The following is a 25,941-nucleotide window of genomic DNA, read 5'->3' as shown; positions in this document are numbered from 1 at the left end:
CTAAAAACATGAAAATTTTACAGGTACTCGTTTATAACCTAGCAAATACCTAGCAATTAAACATAACTGCATGAGAACTAATTACAATAGGTGCAGTCACTTAAGTGCGGCCAGTATCCAGTATTCGGGAGATAGTAGGTTCGAACCCCACTGTCGGCAGCCCCGAAAATGTTTTTCCGTGGTTTCCCATTTTCACACCTTAATTAAGGCCATGGCCGCTCCCTTCCCACTCCTAGCCCTTCCCTGTCCCATCGTCGCCACAAGACCTATCTGTGTCGGTGCGACGTAAAGCAACTAGCAAAAAAAAAAAAAAAGGATAACGGGAGCAACAAAAGTGCAATAAGCAACTGCAGACATTTTAAAAGTTAATTTCTTTTTTTGCTATTTGTTTAGCGTTGCAGTAACACATTGAAGGTTTTCGGTAACGGAGGGATGAGAAAGAGCTAGGATTGGGAAGGTACCAGCCGAGCCCTTATTTAAGGTACATCCCCAGCGTTTGCCTGGTATGAAAATGGGAAACCATGGAAAATTACCTTCAGGGTTGCCGACAGTGGGATTCGAACCCACTATATTCCGAATACAAGCTCAAAGCCTCGCGACCCTAACTACGTGGATAACTCTCTTGGTAAAAGTTCATTTCTGATGGGAAGTCTGGACAGTGAGGCCAGAGAGATAAGCATCAAATCCACTAGAGGTATTTAATGTGTGCTGATATGAGTAACTCAGATGATGGGTTGCAGGTCTTCTGAGCCCAAGTTGGAGGGTTTGATCCTGGCTCAGTCCAGAGGTATATGAAAGTGCTCAAATATGTCAGCCTCATGTCAGTAGATCAACTGGCACATAAAAGAAATCCTGAAGGACAATACTCTGGCATCACTGAGAATTGGAAACGCACTTAGTGGGACATAAAACTGTAAATATACAAAAGTCGTTTGGGCCTTCAGTAGACCACATTTAGCTTATACTTTTCTGCTTCCCAACTCTCTTGTTCAAAACCTCTTTACGTTCTGATTTCTGGCCTCCCTCTGTTAAGGACCTCTGACATTTCATTGGTACAGTACATTTCCTCACTCCTTCTTCTCTTCCGGTAGAAGCCTACTTCTCTGTGGCCTAATATCTTTCCCATGATTTTCATCTCTATATTTCTCATCTCCTCAGCTTCTGCTTTTCTGCTGTGAATTAGCATATAGTGCTTCTGTCTTTATCACTGTGTTGTAGCGTCATTCTGAACAAAATACTGACTTTTTGCTGTACGTTTTTTGTGAGCTTGTACACCAACCCAATCTTTCAAATTCTGTTCTTATTTGTCTTTCTGTCCAATGTGCTTGGTTGTATCCATTCATTCAGATACCTGAATTTGTCTACTTGCTGATTATTTCAGTGCCACTTTCCGATTGGCTGTGTTCATTATTTACGTCTTTTCATATGGTATTTTCAGGCCTGTTTTCTTTGCTTTCTGTGTTGCTTTTGAAGCAGTATCATCATGCTTTGGTCTTCTGTTTCTCTTAGGATCAGTAATTCAACAGTGAAAGCTACGCAGCTTACGTTCAGGTTGCTCTCCTTGTACTCCAATGTCTTGTCATGCTTTCTTTCTGGCTTTCTGCTGTCTATTTTCGGATTATTTTCCCAAAACTATATTCTGAATAGCTTAGCTTCTAAATTAGAAGATCCCAAACCAGGTGACCAACTCTTGATTTGTGTTGTTATTGCTCGATCAGCATGAGAACAGCAGATCCAATAAGTCCATGTTATATATCTCTTGTAAAATGTTATACCTCAAAAAAGCACAAGATTTATGAATACCTGTTGTAAGCAAGTGTACAAAAACTGAAAATACACAGAGCTGACTTTCTATCAACATCTGAAAAAGAGGAAAAAGAAAAAAATAAGAAGGCAAATTATGTATGCATTATGAATAAAACAGAATGAGGCTCATTGCTAATACCTGGCAAACAAACAGGATTACAGCCTACAATGGTACAATCCAAATCTCCAAGTTATAGAAGTCATCTACTGATGTTTTATGTGACTAACTTTTCTACACCATTCCTTCACTAAATCTTCATTTTCCTATGTTTCACACATCTCTCACACACTCAACAACCACAATGGATTTTTTTTGCTGCCTTTGTGAAGTTGTCATGAATGACGGAGTGATAGGGAGTATTGTCCATTGTTATATAATTAATGAGATTTTAAATTAGTACTGAAATGTGGTATGGCTCATCTTCTTGTGGCAATCTCCACCTGTTTTGGACCTGAACACAGACAGAGAGTTGGATATGAATTCATTCACTCTAATAATAATAATAATAATAATAATAATAATAATAATAATAATAATAATAATAATAATAATAATAATAATAATGTTATTTGCTTTACGTCCCACTAACTACTTTTACGGTCTTCAGAGACACCGAGGTGCCGGAATTTAGTCCCGCAGTTCTTTTATGTGCCAGTAAATCTACTGACACGAGGCTGACGTATCAAAGCAGCTTCAAATACCACTGGACTGAGCCAGGATCGAACCTGCAGAGTTGGGGTCAGAAAGCCAGTGCCTCAACCGTCTGAACCACTCAGCCCGGCACTCTACAAACATGTAACCTAACAATTCCCACCATTCTTCTCAATGAGCACTGCCAAAGAATAGTCTGCCTAGCCTTTTCATAGGGCATAATTTGTACTGAACCACATATCATCAAGCCATACTCTCTCAGCAAGATAGCTTAATGAAAGCAAGAGTTGGCAACCTTGATTCAAGAACGTGCTTTGTCGATAAAATCAATATGAATGGCAGCTTAGGATTGGTTGGTCGTATGCTTTTCTACTAAACAGTGGAGAAAAGTCAATTAAGAAGTTACAATGTTCACATCATATGTTGAAGAATATTGGTGAGAGTTCGTCACTCTGTCTTGATTTCAAAACAGGTTTGATCTCCTTGAAATTGTACTTTTTATTAGTGTTTTGGTCTTGTGATCTATGCTGATTTGTCTAGAACACAAGTTAAATATAAAGTTTGTCTATATACTGAGTTTTATGCCTTTGTTATGATTGTCTCTGACTGTTTGCCCTGCATTGATCTCCCTGCTGTATGAAAAATATCAAACGAATTCTCAAAGAAACGACCAGTTTTTGGATGAAATCTTGGGACATCTAAAACCATTTAAAATGGCACCTTCATTTTTACATTTTCCAAAGGCTATGGATTTCTGCCTATTTCTATGAAAAATGCATACTACAACTGCTGCCTGAATTTGGACAATTATTTCAAGAATTTTAAATACCGAGCTAGTTCATTTTAGCTGACCAGGGAGACTGATTACATTGGATCAGGTATGGGTACATTAGTTGCATTGATTTATTTGAGTCAAAAGGAATGTTATACAATAAACATAGCCCACTTAAAAACAGGATAAAGAACAAAAAGTTGTCACTTAATATAATGACTAACATAATAAAACAACATAGGACACAAAGTAAAGGAATGCAACAAAAGAAGAGCATTAAATGTCCATACTCGTAACACAAACACTAATGGCTCAAATAAAGGAAAGAAAAGAACAAAAAGTATTACATGATGTAGAGTAATTAATAAAATGATAAACAAATAGGACTTTAAAAAAAATGGTATTTCCCTCATATTTGGTCAACTCATTATCTATGGTCTTCACCACATCCTCCATTGTGCAGATTAGACACCTGCTGCAGTTCATGAGATGGACACGTGTTATATTGTCTCTACAGTCACACAGTATGGAAGTACAAGAAAAACCTATCTTGCTGGTTTTTGCACTGTTACCTATCCACCTTCTGGTTATTACTTTCCACATCCCAGGCAGCTCCCATATTACCGTCCCACACAGGAAAGGTCAAGGTGGCTCATGCACCAATTATAAATCAAATTGTTCCTCTAAATTAAGATCATATCTCTCTCGTATGTATGGATTAATATAGTTACAATATAGGCACAAAATGTAGTGTTCTGTATGTGGTTTATGAGTTTCCCTTTTGTGTTTGTTCTGTGTTCCTAATCTTTACCACATGTATTTTTTTGCTTATGTTTCTTGCCTTTTTCCTGTCCTTATCTGGCTTTTTACTTATCCTGGACTTCCTACATCAAGACTGTCATCTGTCAAGATGGCTTTTCTAAGAGTGTTGATGCCCACTCTCCTGATGAAGCTGGGAAGCAGAAATGAGCTCATCAGGCACTGAGAAGAGATGGAATTGATGAGGACGGAGCCTACATATTTTTAGACGGTAGTATAAGCAAGAGATCATCCTCGTCTTTCTGTGTTTCCATGTTTGCCCCTGTCTCTTCTTTCTGTCGCTCCCTCTTCATACACTAACCTGCCTTTGTGTTCCTTTTCTTGATCTATCTATCTACGACATCATTTGCTAGATTTATTTCCTATCTTTTTGTATCAAACAAAGCAATGCAATATTTTAAACAGTTTTAAAATGTATCTTAACAATATTTTGTCAGTTAAGAATGAAACAATGGTAGTCGAGAGTTCTAAATGATTTATTATTGTCTAAGTTTGTCCGGTCTACAAGTGGTCAGTTGATTGCTATTTTAAGATTCAGGGTATTTTTTTTGGCTCGTTCAGCACTCAAAGCACGGCATGGCTGGCGCAATGACACTCCATCGCTACCCGGTATAATGCGCGCTTTTCCTCCCCACTACTCATGGCAATTCACACTTATAGAAATCCATTTCTAGTGAAACTATTAGTTCCTACCTGGCATTACATTTGATGTTCAAAATGTTGTCCCTCAGCTGTCAAACACGCCTGACACCTCGTAAATAGCTTTGCAGAGACTCGGCGAATGTCAGTCCATGTGATGTTCGAAATAACTTGTGTAATGTTCTCTTGTAGTTCTTCTCTTGAGGGTTGTTCACATACACTTTTCCCTTCAGCATCCCCCACAGGTAATAATCACAGGGATTTAAATCAGGAGGTCTAGGGGAATAATTAACCACATGATCTTCGAAAACTTTCCGTATTACCTCCATAGATCAATTAGCGGTGTGTGCCGTCACATTATATTGGAAAAAGTAACCTTTACTCCCTTCTTCTTCCGTCAGCTTTTGAAAGAATGGTCTGAGAATAAGGTCTATATGTCGATCAACATTTATTATTTCACGGAAAAATATAGGCAATATAATTATGCAAGCACTTATTGAGCACCAAACTCCTATCTTTACATCATAAAGAGGACAGACATGCAGCTGGTGGGGATTTCCCGCACACCAGTAGCGTTTGTTTTGACTATTTACATAGCCACTTAAGTGTAGCCATGCTTCATCACTATTACAATAAAAGTTCTGGGTCAACATACCCATCGTGAACTAACTGAAGCAACCAGTTACAATACCGAACCTTAGCGAAACTATCAGGTCCTCTTAAATACTGGGCAGGGGTGGGGTTTGTACGGTTTTGCTTTTAACAGTTTAGTTGCTTTGTGGGCAGAAGATAATGGCACATTAGCTCGTACAGCGAGATGCAACATGGATTTTGTTAGAGTTCATTCCAAGAGAGCTCCTATTTCGTCAAGCTTTTCCTCTGTTAAAACAGTTCGTCTCCTGCGTGATTTCTTGTTAAGAATGGACCCGGTGGTATGGAACTACTTTACTAATTTACAAACCATACTCCTATGGGGAGGGAAGATGCCAGGAAATTTGCGAATGAATCAAAAGCGGCACTCTGTATAAGAAGAATGCTTCGCATAGTACAACATAATGAATACACGCTGTTCTGGTGTATACGTTACTCGTTAACCTTTTAACATACCAATTATTTACAAAATTGTGATCTTTTCTTACCTAATTTTTTGATTGTTAAAATGGGCTATTTATTGAAAACTAATGACAGTGGTAACAATACATTTTTCAAACTTAACAATGAAATATAAGCCACCGAAAAGTGCCTGCTTTAAAATCCCGAGTATACTCGTGATATTTTTTACGGTTTCTAAAATAAATAACAGAGCACTAAACAGATGGCAAGTAATACAACATGACACTCAATACTGTTCATATGTTTGTGGCTGTGTGAAATGCCCTAAAACAAGGATCAACACACAATGCTACATCGCTAGAAAGCCGCGAAAACGAACTGCCTGTGTAACCGACATCCACTACGGTTGAGTCAGAGACATCTGTTGGCAAAAATAGGACCCTAAAGTAATAATTTCATAAACATCTGGCGGAAATATTAAGAAACAACAAGAAACGAATATATTCGGGCTTTTAAATTAGGTACCAACCAATGAGCGACATTCCCGAGTATACTCGGGATTTTATTTTATATAAATATATAAAACCCCAAGTATACTCGGGCTTTCATGTTAAGATGTTAAACACACGATTAGTATTCCTACAGAAACTACGCTATTTTAAAGTGAACACATTGAACACGCTAAGAATACCACAGATGTTGAATTGAACTATTGCTGTGAAGCAATGATTATCGCATTAGATCATCTTGGCCGGTCATGAAACAATATATATTGCGGCAAATGAGCCACAACCCGGCTGCGCTATCATCTTCCGTGCACGTTTCCCTGACACACGAAGCCAACCAAACAAAAAGACCCTGTATACCCATTAAAGGAGCAAGAGGAGCACCACTTTGACACTTGCGCAAAGTGTCCTTAAAACATGCCCGTTTTACAGAGTTGCATTCCCATCAAGAATGGTGTAAAAGAACCCTGTTTTATGTTAAATTATGTTGACTTGTTTGTACAACTGATGAACCATAACACCGACACATTTTTAACCATACCTACAGACTTCCGGTAGACAGTCCTAATTCCGGAAAAATTTGGAAGGAATTTTGTGCTGTCTGGGATGTTATGAAATCTTAAACAATGGAGGGAGCCACCTGGGATGCAGCTGGTTTATGATCTACAACCTCAGCATGCAGTCTAGTAAGTGACTATCAAGTAGCCCTGTGTTTCTCATGGCTTGAAGCAAGAGTTCAGATGGAAGCATCCATCCTATGAGGGGAGTGTGTATCTGGTCCTCTGGTCTTGATGTCTGAGATGGTTCTCTGAGGCTTGGCTTCCTATTGAATGGAAGAGACTTCTCCTGAACTTCAACCATGGGTGGGCAGTTTGATACAGGTATAAGGGATGTCTGTCTGAAGCAACTGTCTTCATTTCTCATTAATTTCTTTTTCATAGCTGCCACTTTGATTTTGACATCAGCATGTGTGATACCTGCAAGGCAGTGAAGTTCGTCACTTGAAGATGGTCTCAGGCAACCAGTGATAAGCTGATATATTTCGTTCAGAGCCATGTCTACTTGTTTGTTACCAAATAGGACAAGCATATTCAGCCATGTAGCACCAAAGAGCCAAGGCAGATTCTCAGTGTCCTGGACTGTGAACCCCAACATGTACTAGAAAGTTTTTGAAGAAAATTGTACCTTATGTTTTGCGTTCACACAATACTTTTCCTATGTGAAAACATGGTCCAACATTATGCCTAAATACTTGGGAGTTGAGCTGTGATTTAAGTGAATTGCCTCCCAGGGTATATGCGATTTTCTTGATGACTGTCTATTCTTTTGATGGAAGGCACAGACTTATATTTTAGATGGATTATGCTTAAGTTGGTTTTCTCTGGAACAACTACCTAGTTCAACTGATGCTTCTGAGAGCTTTTGTTACACTCTCGAAGTGGACTGCCTCCATAGCAATAGCAAGATTATCTGCATGTACTGATAGAACTCCTGGTACCATAATATGGAAGAGCAATGGGGCAAGCACACTGCGTGTTTCTTCCAATGACTACACAGACCTTGGAATTCGACAAACAATCTGTGGTTTTGGAAGAGTGTATGTGTTTCTTGTTCAGGTTCTCTGAAGATGTCCTTTGGAGTCATCTTGGATTGGGCAGACTTCTATTTTTTAGCAAGTGGTATGCAATTTGGTTGTCCGACACACTAATAAAGAATATCCTAATGTGTTCAAAATGTTGGCACTCTGTACAACATAATGTACACAAAATGATGACTAGGGAGTGGATTTTTATGTTCTAAGAATGTGAAAAATATTTGATAAAAAGTTTTAAATATTTTGCTTTTAATATCACATAACCACTCATGTTCGAGAGGTAAATAAGTATAAAGTCTTGTATTAAAATAGGGTGCCACCAATTAAGGCAAATGGATGTCTGTGCATGGAAAGGTACACTATGATACGCCTGAGTAGACACTATGGTATTTACGAAAAAAAACAACAACGTTTTATTTAAATATGGCAAAAACAATGTATCATCTTTTAAAAATACTCACCAATAACACGCCAGAATAATAGTGGCTACAAGTACTCTCAGAATTGCAGTGAACAGAAAAAGATCATATCCAGAGTGTTTATAACAAATGCATGCCGATTACCTGTAAAGAATGCCTTATACTGCGAAAACAATTGCTCCACATCACAGGACGTCAGATTGCATAGTTGAATGCACCAACATTAACGCCGTCAATTTCTGACCACCCTCCAATACTTTAGCATCTTCACACATTTTTTAAAACAATCTGTTTTTCCAGAATAGATGTTGGTATTTGACCTTCAACAGTCCCTGTACCTGCGAAGCTGAGAGTGAATCTAATTTACTTTCAACAGCACGCACTTCCTTCACTATCTCAGACAACAGGTTAGTGGATTTTTCAAGTATGTCTATGGTTTTATACAAGAAGCTTAGGTTAGCAGATATAAGTACCAAATCATTTTTCAAATAGCTATCTTTCAGTAACTCTTGAAGAATCTCAATTGATGCATTGTTTTTATCTAGTGCATTCACAACAGATGCAAAACTTTTGAAATTATCTGTGTAGTATAACACTGCACTAAACCAGGTACCCCACCGCATGACAGTAGGCAGAGGAAGAAACCTAAGACCTGGGTTTTTCTCCTTAAACAGACCAATTCTTGAGAGTGCTTTTACACAGACTTGTTTTGCTATTGGACACTAATTTATCCACTTTAGGATACTGAGCCCGTACAATTTCACATAACATGTATAGAGCATGAACTACGCAAGTTACGCGTATCCTTTTTGGAAAACTTACAGAAATGTCATTGGCTGATTTTTTCATGTAAGTAGAAGCAATACATTGTCATATTTTTTACCTTTTGACCAAAATAAGTGGCATGACTTCATTAAACAACCTAGCTACAATTTTTACAAGCAGCTTTATGTCGCACTGGCACGGATAGATCTTATGGCGACAATGGGACAAGAAAGGGCTAGAAGTGAAAAGGAAGCAGTCATGGCCTTAATTAAGGTACAGCCAGAGCATTTCCCTGGTGTGAAAATGGAAAACCACGGAAAATCATCCACAGGGCTGCTGACAGTGGGGTTCAAACCAGTGATAAGCTGATCTGAATACTGGATACTGGCTGCACTTAAGCGACTGCAACTGTCGAGCTCGGTCAACCTATCTACAGTGACATGTTTTGTAACAAGCAGTTCTTTACATTAGCAAATGAGTGTGTTCATAAGCAGTTTTGTCATTCTTCAACACACTAACCACAGCATTTCCTACTTTTCTGCCACTTGAATCAGTGGTTTTGTCAATGCTCACCCATAGTTTCTTGCTATCATGTACTGCCAGAAATTTTTGTAAAGTTTCTTTGTAACATTTTATGAGATAGATTTTCCTTAACGTGAATCATCTGGAGGCTCAAAATTAATGTACCTTGTTAAGGAATTTCTCAGTCCTGAATTATTTATCTTGCCAGGAGGAATGCCAGCACAAACAAATGCTCTACATACATCTAAATAATATTGGGAGAATTTGGATGGGCCTACATTTGAAGTAGCTGGTTCATCTACTAGTAATTGTCGCAAATGCACACACGAAGCAGCTGCAATATGCTTATTTCCAGACAAATGCTGGGTTACTTGAGAATGTTGATCTGCATTTAGTGTTCTACCACACGGTTGGCAAATAGCATCTTTGCATCCGTAGTGTTATTGAAGATATGATTTTGTACCTGACTTCACTTTCAGCCTGTGAAACTAAACTCATGGCAGGTTAAGATGCACGCATGTATGGTGAATCTCAGTTTCAATAAAAAGAATAGTAGGAAACACTGAAGGGAATATTTCTTCTCTCTTAGAATTCAGACAAAATCACATGACCATGGGAATAATATGTGGACCCAAACAACTAGCCTTATTCTTCGGAGCGACACAATCCCACTGGGAATACCTTCCCAGTACAGAGTGTGCAACTGAATTCACGGTATTCCCCATCATCTTTCCGCGCATCATCTCCTCATATTCTAGCTCAAATTATAGGTGAGGATAGGTAAAGACGTCCCAACCTTACCTATGAGCCACCGAACCGATATGGCCGCTTCAGGGGAGTATGTGAGGATAGGTACCTGCACATAAGTAAGGTTAAGACGTCTTACTGACGAAAATGCTGATTCAGCACCCATTGTTTTAGAACATGCTTTGCTTATCTGCTATTATGCAAAAGTGAGGGATCCTATGGAGACCTCTGGCATGAATTTATGTGGTTATAGGAAATATTGTTTTCTATTAACCCTAGAACTGGCAACTGTCAAATATTCGAGAGTTTGGTGCCTGCTGTAGTGGCACTGTCAAATATTCGACACGTTCGTATTTCATTACGGAATTTCCTCAATTCTTCAATAGATGTCATGACAGTTTACTTTTCACATTCTTGATGTCCACAGCAGCCATGAGTATAGTTTCATTCATACTTATAACCTCTTTGGGCGCAATTTCAAGGAAATAAATGAGTGCAGTTTTCTGACCATCAGTTTGAGCGCCATTACTGTAATGTTTGTACACAAACCTTCACGGGCTCTACTTTCCTAATCTATTTCATGTTATTTCGTAGATATCCGTTCGGTGTGAGTTATGTACTTCTGTATATATCTTGTTATTTGATCAATTGTATACGTTTTTTTTAGAACAATATGCGGACATGTTCGGTTCGCCAGGTGAAGGTCTTTTGATTTGACGCCCAAAGGTGACCTTCGCGTCACGATGAGGATGAAATAATGATGAAGACAACACAAACTCAACCCCCATGCCAGCAAAATTAACCAACGATGGCTAAAATTCCCAAACTTGCCAGGAATTGAACCCGGGACCCCTGTGACCAAAGGCCAGCACGCTAACCATTTAGCCATGGAGCCAGACACTTGTATAAAATTAAAAGCAAATGGTGAAAAATTAAGATAGAATAGATTGATGTTAAATTAGATCTTAGTTGATTGTTATGAAACAAAGGTAAATAGGTTGTTACATGTACAGCCAATTAGTTTTTCAAGTGTTTTAATATCTTACTAGAGGACTCTTGCTGCTCCACCGCATTCCTCATAAATAGGTCAGATAACTCATCTTGATATGCCTCTTGCAGTCATATTGTTCTTCCTGTCCTTTTTTAATAGTTTTATGAACATTTAATACCTGTACATAGTAACTGATTCATTCGTAATTTAGTTTATATCACTTCTTTCCATACAACATTCTCTGTGCTTTGAACATTTGGCCATATCTGGATCTTAACATTTTCAAACGATCTTGCCCGAGATATTGCAACATGGCTCAATACTGGTTCGGGTTAGCAGACTACCCACTTTTTCAAGAGTTTGTCCCTGTGCTTTACTAATTGTACGTATGTCGACCCTTTTCTCTTAGCAGCACGTAAGTTATTAGGAACGTTCTGCCATCTCTTGGGTATATTCAGAAGCTGGGAAAGGTGAGAGATTCAAAGAGAATCTAGCAGAGGATGAAAGTGTTCATCGCTTAGCAACCTGCTAAATGCAGAATGTACTGCGGGTTAAGGTAAGCCATTACATATTCCAAACTTCATGTCTGGTCCGTATTGAAATGTATCTGCACACACTCCCAGCATTAAAAGCCATACGACATTTCAGAACAGTGTGCAACTAAATATGGCATCTTCATTATGGAAAATTAGTGATCAAATGCAGTGAAATTTGTTAGAAGATGAAATCGATGGATCTGACTTCGAGGATAATGAGATGAACCAACAGATTCTGAGTTGGATTTGGAATGTGTATTAGCTATTTCTTTGCATCAAATACCGGAAAGTGAAAGTGATGACGAGCCTACTATACTGCGACCTATCGTAACAACATGGTCTAAGGTAAAGCTTCCTGAGCAAGGCATGCTGATACATTTTCCCTAATATTTCCAAGAATATACCTCTCAGAGTGATGAAACTTTTGCTAATTCATTATAGGTACACTACTAACAATCTGCATATCTCAGTTTGTTTGTGACATGTTTCAGTTTTGTGTACATATGATCAAAAGTTTTATTAGTATCATTATTATTATTATTTTGAATTTACAAATTACACTTTTTGAAGAGACTGTACATTTTTCTAGACAAAACATGTATGTAATTTCGTGTCAACATGACAATCCTCAAAGTATTAGCTTTACATAGATATATAAAACTTCGTAATTTATTTCATACATCATGGATATTTTGTATTTTATGTAGACAAGTAAAAACTGCCAAATACGGCTGTCGCTATAAGATTTAATATTGCAACCTCTACGGTTAATGAGCAGTCAGCAGCGAGTGTCAATGCTTGGACGCGACATTTGGTAGCGTTGCTGAAGTTATATGCTACCGTTCACACTCTTGTCAACATGCTCAGTCATGACATGGATGTCAAAACTGCCACTACATCAGCTCTGTATGCTCTTAGTTATTACAATTATCCAGTAACAAACCATTTGAAAAAAAAGTTGTTAAGCCCTGGGAAAAAAATAAAAAGAAGAAGGTGGATGACAGCCATATACCAAAGTCACATAACCCTTTTAGACCCTACCCATACATTTGTGTGGGTACGTTTCAACAGTTGGTATGACTTACTGCAGTGACTGAGAGCATTCTGAGCCAGTTTTCAAGCATAGGTTTGTGCAAACATTTTGATATGCATTAATTGGTGCTGCACTCTTGTGAAAGACCTATGAAGTACATTGATTCTGTTGGTTTATTCCCCGTCATCTTTCCGCGCATCATCTCATATTCTAGCTCAAATTATAGGCGAGGATAGGTAAAGACGTCATAATGGTTAGATATTGATATCAAACTACATAATATGAAAACTAATACCATATTACTATTTTTGGTGCATAGATACGGATGGCTATTATAATTTATCTATTTTACTGTAGAGCTTCACAAAATGTTGCCCACACGTTTGTGTAGGCTGGGACTGAAGTATGCTAACCTTATTCTTATTCCTCAACTAACAAATGACCCACGAAAAGGAATATACAGAATTATTTTCTTTATGTATGAATACAGAATACAGTGCAATTATTAACTGCTATGTTTACAGCAATTATTTAACACACACCATAGTTTTGTTTTTAACATAACCTTTAAATTTCAGAAATATATTGTTCTTCATCTATCAAGAATTCTATGTGAATGTTCAAAAATTTATGTTGACAGATATTTCAAATCTATGGAACTGGCACTATTATGACAACAAACAGAGCGAAAAGTGTAACATTTAAACCCGACCAAAAGATGGTGAGACCGAGTGAGTTGGCCGTGCAGTCAGAGGCACGCAGCTGTGAGCTTGCATCCGGGAGATAGTGGGTTCGAATCCCACTGTCGGCAGCCCTGAAGATGGTTTTTCCGTGGTTTCCCATTTTCACACCAGGCAGATACTGGGGCTGTACATTCATTGATGATGATGATGATGATGCTTGTTGTTTAAAGGGGCCTAACATCGAGGTCATCGGCCCCTAATGGTACGAAATGAAATTACAACAAAAAGTACAAAATCCTCCACTGACCAAAGTAAAAAAATGTCATGAAGAATGAATGGATGGACACGAAACAAAAAAAACAAAACAAAAAAAACCAGTGGGTTCAACTCAAGAAAGGTCATATATAGTAGTATTACTGACCAAGGGACCACTTATAAAGCACAATCTGGAATCGAGTATGCTTGATGTCTAAAGGGGTTCAAAATCCAGGTCTAAAGCCCCTCAAAATGGTGCTTATGGCTAGTAAAGGAGAACCATGATATTTCTGAAGCTGCGGTACTAATCAAAGGTAGCGTAAACTCACGGTGTTCCAAACATTAAGGTACTACTCACAAGTATTGTACGTCGTAAAGGTAACGCTGACCTATGGTGTTTCTCACACAATGACGCCACTCATAGCCAACGCAAACCGATGAGGTTCCTCACCTAGGTGTACTAATCACAGGCGCCGGTATTCCCGTGGTGCTCCTCACATAGTGGGTACTAATCACTGGCAACGCAGACCTACGGTGTCGCTCATAGAGTGGTACAACTCACAGGCAATGCCCAGACTCGTGGTGTTGCTCACATGCGTACGACTCCCGGGTACTGGAAACCCACACTGAACCCCTCTTGAGTGCTACGAATCACAAAACTATTCAGTACCTAACAGAGTGGTACTACTCGCAAGTAAAAGCGGCCCATGGTGTTCCGCGCGTGATGGTACTAATCAAAAGTAGTTTCATGGTTCAAATACAATCATCCCTTGGTCGCCCCTTTTGACAGGCAGGGGGATACCGTGGATGAATTCTTCGTCTGCCTCCCCCACCCACAGGGGGTGTGTACTTTAATTAAGGACACGGCCACTTCCTTCCAACTCCTAGGCCTTTCCAACCCCAACGTCGCCATAAGACCTACCTGTATCGGTGCAATGTAAAGCAACTAGCAAAATAAAAAGTGAGAGGTGAAGTTGAGGAGGTATGCCAATCAGATGATGGAATGTGATTAATTTGATGGAAGGACTCAAAAGTGCTGACCATGGCCTCAAATTTGCACGGATAAGCCCTACTTCACGAAGCAGAGAGATGGGACAAAAAGGGTAAAGAAGTACATTAGGTACATTCCAAATCCAGCAAAAAAAATATAATGAAAAGATGGGCGGTGTCGATATCTGAGATCAGCTGTTGGAAGAGTACCGAACATTCTTCAAAACAAAGAAGTGGACAGTGAAATCTGCCATTCACCTTATTGATCTGACAGCCGTTAATGCGCAGATGGAGTGCAGGAGAGATGCTGCATGCAATGGAGTTTCGAAGAAAGACATTCTTGATCTAATGAAATTTCGATTAGCTTTAGCTGAAATACTTATTGCATCGATCGATTTAGTGCCCTTTCAAGAGGAGGAAGAACAAGGAGATCCACCAAATGTGTGGACATACTCTCCTTGAAGGGGCCCTATCGGTTTGATGGCTCGTAGGTAAAGTTATGCAGCAATGTTTCATGTTTTCCATGGTTGAAGACTTTTTCATAATCAATAAAACAAGCATATACATCCACAGACATATCTGTGCATCTTTGTACCAAAACCTGCATCCCCAGCAATGCCCCTCTGGTGCCAAATCCATTACGGAAACCAAACTGGGTGCTACGTATGTAGGATTCACATTTGCTGTATATTCTTACACGTTTTACTTTTAGGAAGATTTTGAGAATATGGCTCATTAGGCTTATAATTCTGTAATCTCCTCGAGATTTAGCCAGTTTTCTTTGGAACAGGAATGAAAGTTGATGTCAACCAGTCAGAAGGGATTGATCCACTGGTGTATACTAGATTGAATAACTATCAGAATATCCAGTGATAGGCCTTCTTGAAAATTTTTTAATATTTCTACAGGTATATACCATCCTGTCCAGATGCTTTTCTGTTTTTGCAGTTCTTGAATGCATATTCCACTTCCTGGCAAGTTATTAATGGTCCTTCATCTGTATCACAAACATAAGGACATGGTCCCCTGTTATGATGGAAAAGATACGTCATATAGACTTTAAAGCTGTTCAGTTTTTCTTCATGTTCGATGACAACCTTCCCTTGATTGTCATATGTCCATTTGTCCTCCTGCTATGTAACCCTGCAGCCTCTTTAACCTTCTTATGCATGTTAAAAAGTGTCATACTATGCCCTTACACTGATTACCCAGCCATTCAGTTTTTGCCCTTCTAATTGTTTGGCAGATGTTGGTCAGGAGTTCTTTATATACTTATCCCAGTTCTTGATTTTTTGCCATCCTCCATTGGTCCATCAAATCAAGGATTTCATTAGTCATCCATGGGCTTTTTCTAATTCGTTTCTTCCATTAGATGACAAATTCCTGTATCCAGTACAAATGTTTTGAATCGACTCCAAACAGTTTTTATGTTCTTCAGCATTTCACTCTTGGTTGGATAGCTGTTTACTCAGGTCTTTCAGTACTGTATCGGAATGGTGTTTCTGTTGCCCCAACCTCATAATGAAATCACTGTTCCCCTACGCTGTACGTTGTTTGGGCCATCAGACCACAGACTGGTTCGATGCAGCTCCCCATGCCATACTACCACGTGCTAAATTTTTAATTTCTACGTTAGCTACTACGTCTACTTTAATCTGTTTGCCATATTCATACCTTGGTTTACCCCTACTGTTCTTACCACTCACATTTCCTTCAAAAATCAACCAAACAAGTCCTCGGTGCCTTAAGATGTGTCTTATCATTCTATCACTTCTTCTCATCAAATTTTGACAAATCATTCTTCTCTTACCAATTTGATTCAGTATGTCTTCATTTGTGGTTCCATGTATCCATCTCAACTTCACCAATCTTCTGCAAAAGCTTCTATTCTCATTCTTTCTGGCAAGTTATCGTCCACTTTTCACTTCCAAACAATGCCATACTGCAGCAAGTCTTCAAAAACATCTTTCCATTTCCTATATCAATTTGCAATTGGTTTTATGTCACACTGACACAGATAGGTCTTATGGCGACAATGGTGCAGGAAAGGCCTAGGAGTGGGAAGGAAGTGGCTGTGGCCTTAATTAAGGTACAGCCCCAGCACATTTTCTATATCAATGTTCGAAGTGAGTAAATTTATTTTCTTAATAGAGGCCTTCCTTGCTTGTGCTAGTTTGCATTGCATGTCCTCCTTACTTCTACCACCATTATTTTTTTTTTTTTTGCTATTTGTTTTACATCGCACCGACACAGATAGGTCTTATGGCAACGATGGGATAGTAAAGGCCTAGGAGGGGGAAGGAAGCAGCCGTGGCCTTATGTAAGATACAGCCCCAGCATTTGCCTGGTGTGAAAATGGGAAACCACGGAAATCCATCTTTTAGGGTTTGAACCCGCTATCTCCCGGATGCAAACTCACAGCTGCACGACCCTATCCGCACGGCCAACTCGCCCGGTACTTCAATCATTATTACTCTACTACCCAAGTAAGGCTTCATTTCCTGACTTAATGTTTCCATCATCACCTGACTGCATTCGATTACTTTTGTTTGAGATTTACTTTAGAATTTACTACGGATATATAGGGACTGAAATCTTCTGGTGATCTGAGGTTGCATATTTGGCAAACCCTACTCACACCTGTCCTACATATGTCAGGGTTGAGGACTTCCTCACCCACATCTGTATTCCATACAGTATGAAGAACCTCTATTTTGTTCAAGGGTCTTCCTGCATGGAAATACAGTAAAACCTTGTTAAGATGTTTCTGCAGGAGACAAGGAAAAAGAGGATATTAAGCGAGAAATCGTACTACTGAAAACACAAATATAAACTATCCAACAGGGATATGGAAACACGAGGTATGATTTTTTCCCCGACCTGACGGCATTTTACATCATGTATACGCAGGTACAGTGAAACCTGTATCTACTATTTCTAAAGATTAGAGGAGAATATTAAAAGGTGTGAAAAACATGAGAGAACAAACAAGAAAACCTTTTCAGCTAGGGATTATAAAATAACAACAGTGCACTGAAAGGTGTGAAAAACAAGAGACAACAAATGTCAAAACATTTGCATGGATGCCCACAAAAACATCAAGTATTATTGCAGATCACACTGTTTCTAAAACAAATGGTAGAAGGAGCCTTTTATTTCAGACCAGTGGGTTATTAAACATTATTTTCTTGTCACACTCTTAGACAATGCATTGGAGGTTACACTCTACCATGTGCCACTGTGACTTTGGCCACCATTTTGAATGCAACAAATCTTCGATTTGACCAACTCGAAGGTGCGAGTTTCGACACTTGCACTACATCTGCGTGCTCAGAGATGCGGGTACCAGTCCACTTTCTGAGAGATTTTAATTTTGTCTTCATTAGTAAAGAATTTCACGGCTTTTTGTGAATTCATAACTAAGCTGTCACAAGACAAGTATGCACCACACTAGTCAACTTCACATGATTATGTTCCTAATCCAAATGCAGGCTATCAGACGACAAATATTCGCTACCCTTCACTGTACCACTCAAAACAAAATAAATTTCTAATTTCTGAATGGAATGCGAAATACAAGCACAAACAGGACCACTGTGTTATCCAGCAATCTCGCTGCTAACCCACAAGCAAATCTGAACATTCCGAGGATAATGGCTTGCTCTCCGAAGGTGCAACTTATCCTGTGAAGTTCAAGAATTCAAGACCTTTTCCCATAATCACGCAACTGTGGCAAGGGCTCTTTCTCACCCCAGACAGAAATCACGGTCCTTTCACAAAGGATAACACACAAAATTTTCAGAGCTAGGAAAAATGCAATCGTGTTAAGCGGTAATAACAAAAATTCATGACACGATAAGTGAGGTATTTTTATATAGACTGACTGACAGAGCAAATGCAACACCAAGAAGGAGTGGTCAGAACTTTATGCCAATTGCAGGGTAGACTGACGTCACTGAGGTATGCTCATGATGTGAAATGCGCCGCTGTGCTGCGCACGTAGCGAACGATAAATGGGACACGGCGTTGGCGAATGGCCCACTTCGTAACGTGATTTCTCAGCCGACAGTCATTGTAGAACGTGTTGTCGTGTGCCACAGGACACGTGTATAGCTAAGAATGCCAGGCCGCCGTCAACGGAGGCATTTCCAGCAGACAGACGACTTTACGAGGGGTATGGTGATCGGGCTGAGAAGGGCAGGTTGGTCGCTTCATCAAATCGCAGCCGATACCCATAGGGATGTGTCCACGGTGCAGCGCCTGTGGCGAAGATGGTTGGCGCAGGGACATGTGGCACGTGCGAGGGGTCCAAGCGCAGCCCGAGTGACGTCAGCACGCGAGGATCGGCGCATCCGCCGCCAAGCGGTGGCAGCCCCGCACGCGTCAACCGCCATTCTTCAGCATGTGCAAGACACCCTGGCTGTTCCAATATCGACCATAACAATTTCCCGTCGATTGGTTGAAGGAGGCCTGCACTCCCGGCGTCCGCTCAGAAGACTACCATTGACTCCACAGCATAGACGTGCACGCCTGGCATGGTGCCAGGCTAGAGCGACTTGGATGAGGGAATGGCGGAACGTCGTGTTCTCCGATGAGTCACGCTTCTGTTCTGTCAGTGATAGTCACCGCAGACGAGTGTGGCGTCGGCGTGGAGAAAGGTCAAATCCGGCAGTAACTGTGCAGCGCCCTACCGCTAGACAACGTGGCATCATGGTTTGGGGCGCTATTGCGTATGATTCCACGTCACCTCTAGTGCAAATTCAAGGCACCTTAAATGCCCACCGCTACGTGCAGCATGTGCTGCGGCCGGTGGCACTCCCGTACCTTCAGGGGCTGCCCAATGCTCTGTTTCAGCAGGATAATGCCCGCCCACACACTGCTCGCATCTCCCAACAGGCTCTACGAGGTGTACAGATGCTTCCGTGGCCAGCGTACTCTCCGGATCTCTCACCAATCGAACACGTGTGGGATCTCATTGAACGCCGTTTGCAAACTCTGCCCCAGCCTCGTACGGACGACCAACTGTGGCAAATGGTTGACAGAGAATGGAGAACCATCCCTCACGACACCATCCGCACTCTTATTGACTCTGTACCTCGACGTGTTTCTGCGTGCATCGCCGCTCGCGGTGGTCCTACATCCTACTAGGTCGATGCCGTGCGCATTGTGTAACCTGCATATCGGTTTGAAATAAACATCAATTATTCGTCCGTGCCGTCTCTGTTTTTTCCCCAACTTTCAATCCCTTTCGAACCACTCCTTCTTGGTGTTGCATTTGCTCTGTCAGCCAGTGTACATTTAATACGATGAGAATTGGGACTTCGAATTTACAACGTGTTAAGCGTGAAAATATGTTAATAAGGAACACAGTAATGAGGTTTCACTGCAAATATATTATTTTTATTATTTATTCACACTGTTCACAATTCAATCTACATATATTATTAATTATTTATGCCCACTTGGGAGCACTTATGATTAGTTCTTTGTGGATGCTTGCTTTCGTTCCCAATACCTCCTGAGCCCTGCTATTAGTTTTCCCTTTCTTTCCTGTGAAAGAGGTTTGCAAGATTTAACAACCTTTGGTAGAGGAGACCACAAGTTAATTTTTTTTTTTACAAAATATGGGGTGGTCTGAGTCATCAATATAAAAAATTCCAGGGGAAGCTAAGTCGCCTTTATTATTATTTTTTTACTTCATTGAGCCACATGCTTCCAGTCATGTCGCTTTTGATGAGTGAGAAAATCTTCTTTGTAAGCCTGCCACTGTCCAGTCTCAGAAGATGCCCATAAATCTTCAACCACCTATGTCGCATGCTAGTGCTAGCCATTTCCAACTGTTGATACAATTCAGAGTTTGCTTTCAGACGGTACGTACCATCCGGGAGCACTCTTGGCCAATGAATTTTCCGGAGGATATGTCTCTTGACCTTTTCCAGGTCAACCTTTCCTGTTCATCACTAAGGTCTCTGCAAAATATAAGAACTGAGGTCTGACAACAGTTTTGTAACAGCATATTTTAGCGTTCTTCGAAATACACTTCCTGTTGTAACGGTTTTGCAACAGTTGGTATGCTGCGTTGAGTTTGGCACATCTGTCTAAGATCGTGGTTCCGTTTCTATCAATCTATACACATGTTAAGCCATTGTTTGTGGGTAGCGGGTTTGTTCCATATCTCCTCCTAATCACTGGACCGATTTCAACAAAACTTGGTACATATATTACTTACAATCTGGAAAAAAAATACTGTGGGGGCAAGACATCCCCAGGGGATGGGGTGAAATGTAATAATAATCGAAAACAACTTATATCAGTATAATAATTATAATATTGCTTTTATGTTCCACTACCTACTTTTTAAAATGGTTTTCGGAGACACTGAGGTGCCGGAATTTTGCCCCGCTGGTAATATAGCTAGTATTTTAATATAATATTAACATTTCCACCGAAACCGCTACCTAACTTCTGTGGACAGGTCGAAACTGGCTAGAAACTGCCAGGAGCTGAATTCGGGCCTCTTAAACTAGCCTAGAGAAATGGAGTAAAAAAGGCATGTAGCCAAAACAGATTGATTAGAAAGATAAAACAAAGTTTATTAACATAAACTAGGCAAATATATTAAAATGTGGACACAAAAGCAAAATAGGGAAATACAAAGGGGAATGGGTACTCACATACATAGTCCTTGAGGGTGTCGTAATCACAATGGAGTGTTTTGAGTCATAAAATTTGATCTCACGAACTTTTATACAGACGCAACAGAAGCATAGTGAAAAGAGATACAATTGTATTCAATTCCTTTCTCCTTTTTTTTTTTGGACAGAGATAATTAAGATTCGATGCCAAGCATTTCTTTCCTAAGGACAAGGCGTTAATAACAGATGAAAGAAGCAGCCTTCACACAAAAAGAATACAATCTTCGCATCAGATAAGACAAGGCTTAAAAATCAATTCATTTCCAAAGATAACACCGATCCCAAGTATCTCCAAGGAGACTGTATCCCCCAGAAATCAAATGCCAGAGAAGCAAACATGGTAGCAGAAAAGGAACAAACAAGGAACACAAGGAGATTACGGGAGTTGCCATAGTTACAAAAGTAAATAAACATGTCTTAAATGAAATAAATAGAATTGAGAATAAAATCCTGAAAATAGGCAAATGAACAGGCAGATCCAGCTAAGAATAACAGTAAGATAAAAGGAATAAATATTAGTAATAAACCATCATCCGCAAGATGCTGAAAAATAACACAGATCCAGCAATTGCGCACGCAGAGAGAGAGAGAGAGAGAGAGAGAGAGAGAGAGAGAGAGAGAGAGAGAGAGAGAGAGACCAAATATGCATGGTAGAATAAATAATATAGTATCAAGTACGTTACGAAAAGACTCGTAACAGCATGATAAGAGTAAATCAAAGGCTTGTGAGCTTGATCCAAAAACACATATCAGAAATTTGGGTCACCGCAATACAGGTCAGGCTCACACAATCAACGTCATAACACACACACTACATAACATATTCATTTCGCCCGAAAAGGCGAAAATGATAACACAGCATTAGCGTTAAACCATTTTAACTGAACATAAGCTCAAGCCAGACGTCGAAGCCGAAGAGAACAATAAAAGGTCTCCAACCAAAATCCCGAACAAACTCATCATCCACACGGATCAAATGGATCAGTGTTATCTTCTGCCCCTATGTAGGGATTAATACACAACAAGCAGACATGAAGGAAATGAAAGACACTGAAAAAGTCTGCAGGAAAATAAATAAATAAATAAATAAATAAATAAATAAATAAATAAATAAATAAATAAATAAATAAATAAATAAATAAATAAATAAATAAATAAATAAATAAATAAATAAATAAATAAATAAATAAATAATCAATAGAACAGGGATCTTTCCAGCAGACAAGTCCAGCGTAACTATGGCAAGCCAAGAAAAGGAAAATGAATTAAATACCTGAAACCATGAGGAATAGAATCCATAGATTCTATTTAATCATATACATTGAATCAAAACAGAGAGCCATACTGGGCAAATAACGAATACTTTTAAAATAGGAATTAAAAACAATAAGAATCATCTCATAGCCTCCATCTTTTCAATTCAAGCCATTTTTACATTTCTCTCAGAGAGTAAAAAAAATCAAAGAATAGGGAAGAAAGAAATGATCCAACAGTCTTTCATAAGAGGTGCCATCTGTCTAATCGGGATGAAGTACACGTCAAGTTTGAGAAATTCAAACAGTCAGGCTGATCTATGACACTGATAAAGAACGCGATGTCGGAAGGTACAACATAAAGGTAACTTGGTGTGGCACACATTTTAGTGAATCCCGCATGTGCAAGCTTGTGTGGGCTTGCATACATCACATACATTGCATCATGACTACATTCAGAGTTGGGAAGTAACAGAGTAAAAAATAATTGAATTGGGTTACTGTAGTCACGTCCTAGTTCGTGAACCATGGGCAACGGCTGAGTGGCCTAGTAAGTGGTCCTGAGAGTCGGGATACCAGTTGCTATGGAATGGGAGTGGGCATCTCGGACATATTCTGAGTCCTGGCCCTCCTTGTGCTCAGGCGGCTAGGACTATACAATCCACCGGTGGTCCATAACCCATTAGAGGAGAGATCCTCACTTGGACTATGTGTAAGTAGGGTAGCATCCTGCTTCATGAATCTACCGAGCTCAGAACATTTTAAGCAAGCCTCGGACCTATGGGAGCAACGGAGTCCCACTCCCATTTGACAGGTGAGGGACTCCTTGGAAACAACTTGGCGAACAAAATGGAATTCGATGGGGAGCTATCAATATTAATGGGGCTTATGGAAGAAAGAAAGTAGAACTGGCTGAGTCAGCAAAGAGGATGCATCTGGATGTGCTAGGAGTAAGTGATATTCGGGTAAGGGGAGATAACGAGGAAGATATAGGAGATTATAAAGTGTACTTGACGGGTGTTAGAAAGGGAAGGGCAGAGTCTGGGGTAGGGCTCTTTATCAGGAATACCATTGCACGGAACATAGTTTCTGTTAGGCACGTAAATGAGCGAATGATGTGGGTAGATTTGTCATTTGGAGGAATTAGGACCAGAATTGTGTCCGTGTATTCACCATGTGAGAGTGCGGATGACGATGAAGTTGACAAGTTTTATGAAGCATTGAGTGACATCGTGTTCAGGGTCAACAGCAAGGATAGAATAGTGCTAATGGGCGATATCAATGCGAGAGTTGGGAATAGAACTGAAGGATACGAAAGGGTGATTGGTAAATGTGGGGAAGATATGGAAGCTAATGGGAATGGGAAGCGTTTGCTGGACTTCTGTGCTAGTATGGGATTAGCTGTTACGAATACATTCTTCAAGCATAAGGCTATTCACCGCTACACATGGGAGGCCAGGGGTACCAGATCCATAATAGACTATATCTTAACAGACTTTGAATTCAGGAAATCTGTTAGGAATGTACGAGTTTTCCGCGGATTTTTCGATGATACAGACCACTATCTGACCTGTAGTGAACTAAGTATCTCTAGGCCTAGGGTAGAGAAAGTGAAATCTGTCTGCAAACGAATAAGGGTAGAAAATCTCCAGGACGAGAACATTAGACAGAAGTACATGGATATGATTAGTGAGAAGTTTCGAACAGTAGACAGTACGTAGGTTCAGGATATAGAAAGTGAATGGATGGCATACAGGGATGCTGTAGTAGAAACAGCAAGGGAATGCCTAGGAACAACTGTGTGTAAAGATGGGAAAAGGTGAACATTTTGGTGGAATGATGAAGTGAGAGCAGCTTGTAAACGTAAAAAGAAGGCTTATCAGAAATGGCTCCAAACAAGGGCCGAAGCAGATAGGGAGTTGTACGTAGATGAAAGAATCAGAGCGAAACAAATAGTTGTTGAATCCAAAACGAAGTCCTGGGAAGATTTTGGTAACAACCTGGAAAGGCTAGGTGAAGCAGCAGGGAAACCTTTCTGGACAGTAATAAAGAATCTTAGGAAGGGAGGGAAAAGGGAAATGAACAGTGTTTTGAGTAATTCAGGTGAACTCATAATAGATCCCAGGGAAATCACTGGAGAGGTGGAGGGAATATTTTGAACATCTCCTCAATGTAAAAGAAAATCATCCTGGTGGTGTTGTGAACAGCCAAGCTCATGGGGAGGAGAAAAATGATGTTGGTGAAATTATGCTTGAAGAAGTGGAAAGGATAGTAAATAAACTCCATTGTCATAAGGCAGCAGGAATAGATGAAATTAGACCTGAAATGGTGAAGTATAGTGGGAAGGCAGGGATGAAATGGCTTCATAGAGTAGTAAAATTAGCATGGAGTGTTGGTAAGGTACCTTCAGATTGGGCAAAAGCAGTAATTGCACCTATCTATAAGCAAGGGAACAGGAAGGATTGCAACAACTATTGAGGTATCTCATTGATTAGTATACCAGGCAAAGTATTCACTGGCATCTTGGAAGGGAGGGTGCGATCAGTCGTTGAGAGGAAGCTGGATGAAAACCAGTGTGGTTTCAGACCACAGAGAGGCTGTCAGGATCAGATTTTCAGTATGCGCCAGGTAATTGAAAAATGCTACGAGAGGAATAGGCAGTTGTGTTTATGTTTTGTAGATCTAGAGAAAGCATATAACAGGGTACCGAGGGAAAAGATGTTCGCCATACTGGGGGACTATGGAATTAAAGGCAGATTATTAAAAGCAATCAAAGGCATTTATGTTGACAGTTGGGCTTCAGTGAGAATTGATGGTAGAATGAGTTCTTGGTTCAGGGTACTTACAGGGGTTAGACAAGGCTGTAATCTTTCACCTTTGCTGTTCATAGTTTACATGGATCATCTACTGAAAGGTATAAAATGGCAGGGAGGGATTCAGTTAGGTGGAGATGTAGTATGCCGTCTGGCCTATGCTGACGATTTGGTCTTAATGGCAGATTGTGCCTAAAGCCTACAGTCTAATATCTTGGAACTTGAAAATAGGTGCAATGAGTATGGTATGAAAATTAGCCTCTTGAAAACTAAATTGATGTCAGTAGGTAAGAAATTCAACAGAATTGAATGTCAGATCGGTGATACAAAGCTAGAACAGATCGATAATTTCAAGTATTTAGGTTGTGTGTTCTCCCAGGATGGTAATATAGTAAGTG

The 25,941-nt window shown here is 39.9% G+C and overlaps 1 protein-coding gene across 1 annotated transcript in view; it reads right to left on the bottom strand.

Moving 5' to 3' along the window:
* The window catches only part of LOC136874064 (UBX domain-containing protein 4), a 104,353-nt gene that overhangs the window by 50,992 nt on the left and 27,420 nt on the right, over positions 1-25,941 (bottom strand). The window lies entirely within an intron of this gene.

This window comes from Anabrus simplex, chromosome 5, assembly GCF_040414725.1.
Source record: "Anabrus simplex isolate iqAnaSimp1 chromosome 5, ASM4041472v1, whole genome shotgun sequence".
Lineage (NCBI taxonomy): Eukaryota > Metazoa > Arthropoda > Insecta > Orthoptera > Tettigoniidae > Anabrus > Anabrus simplex.
This window is presented reverse-complemented; position numbering and strand designations above follow the sequence as displayed.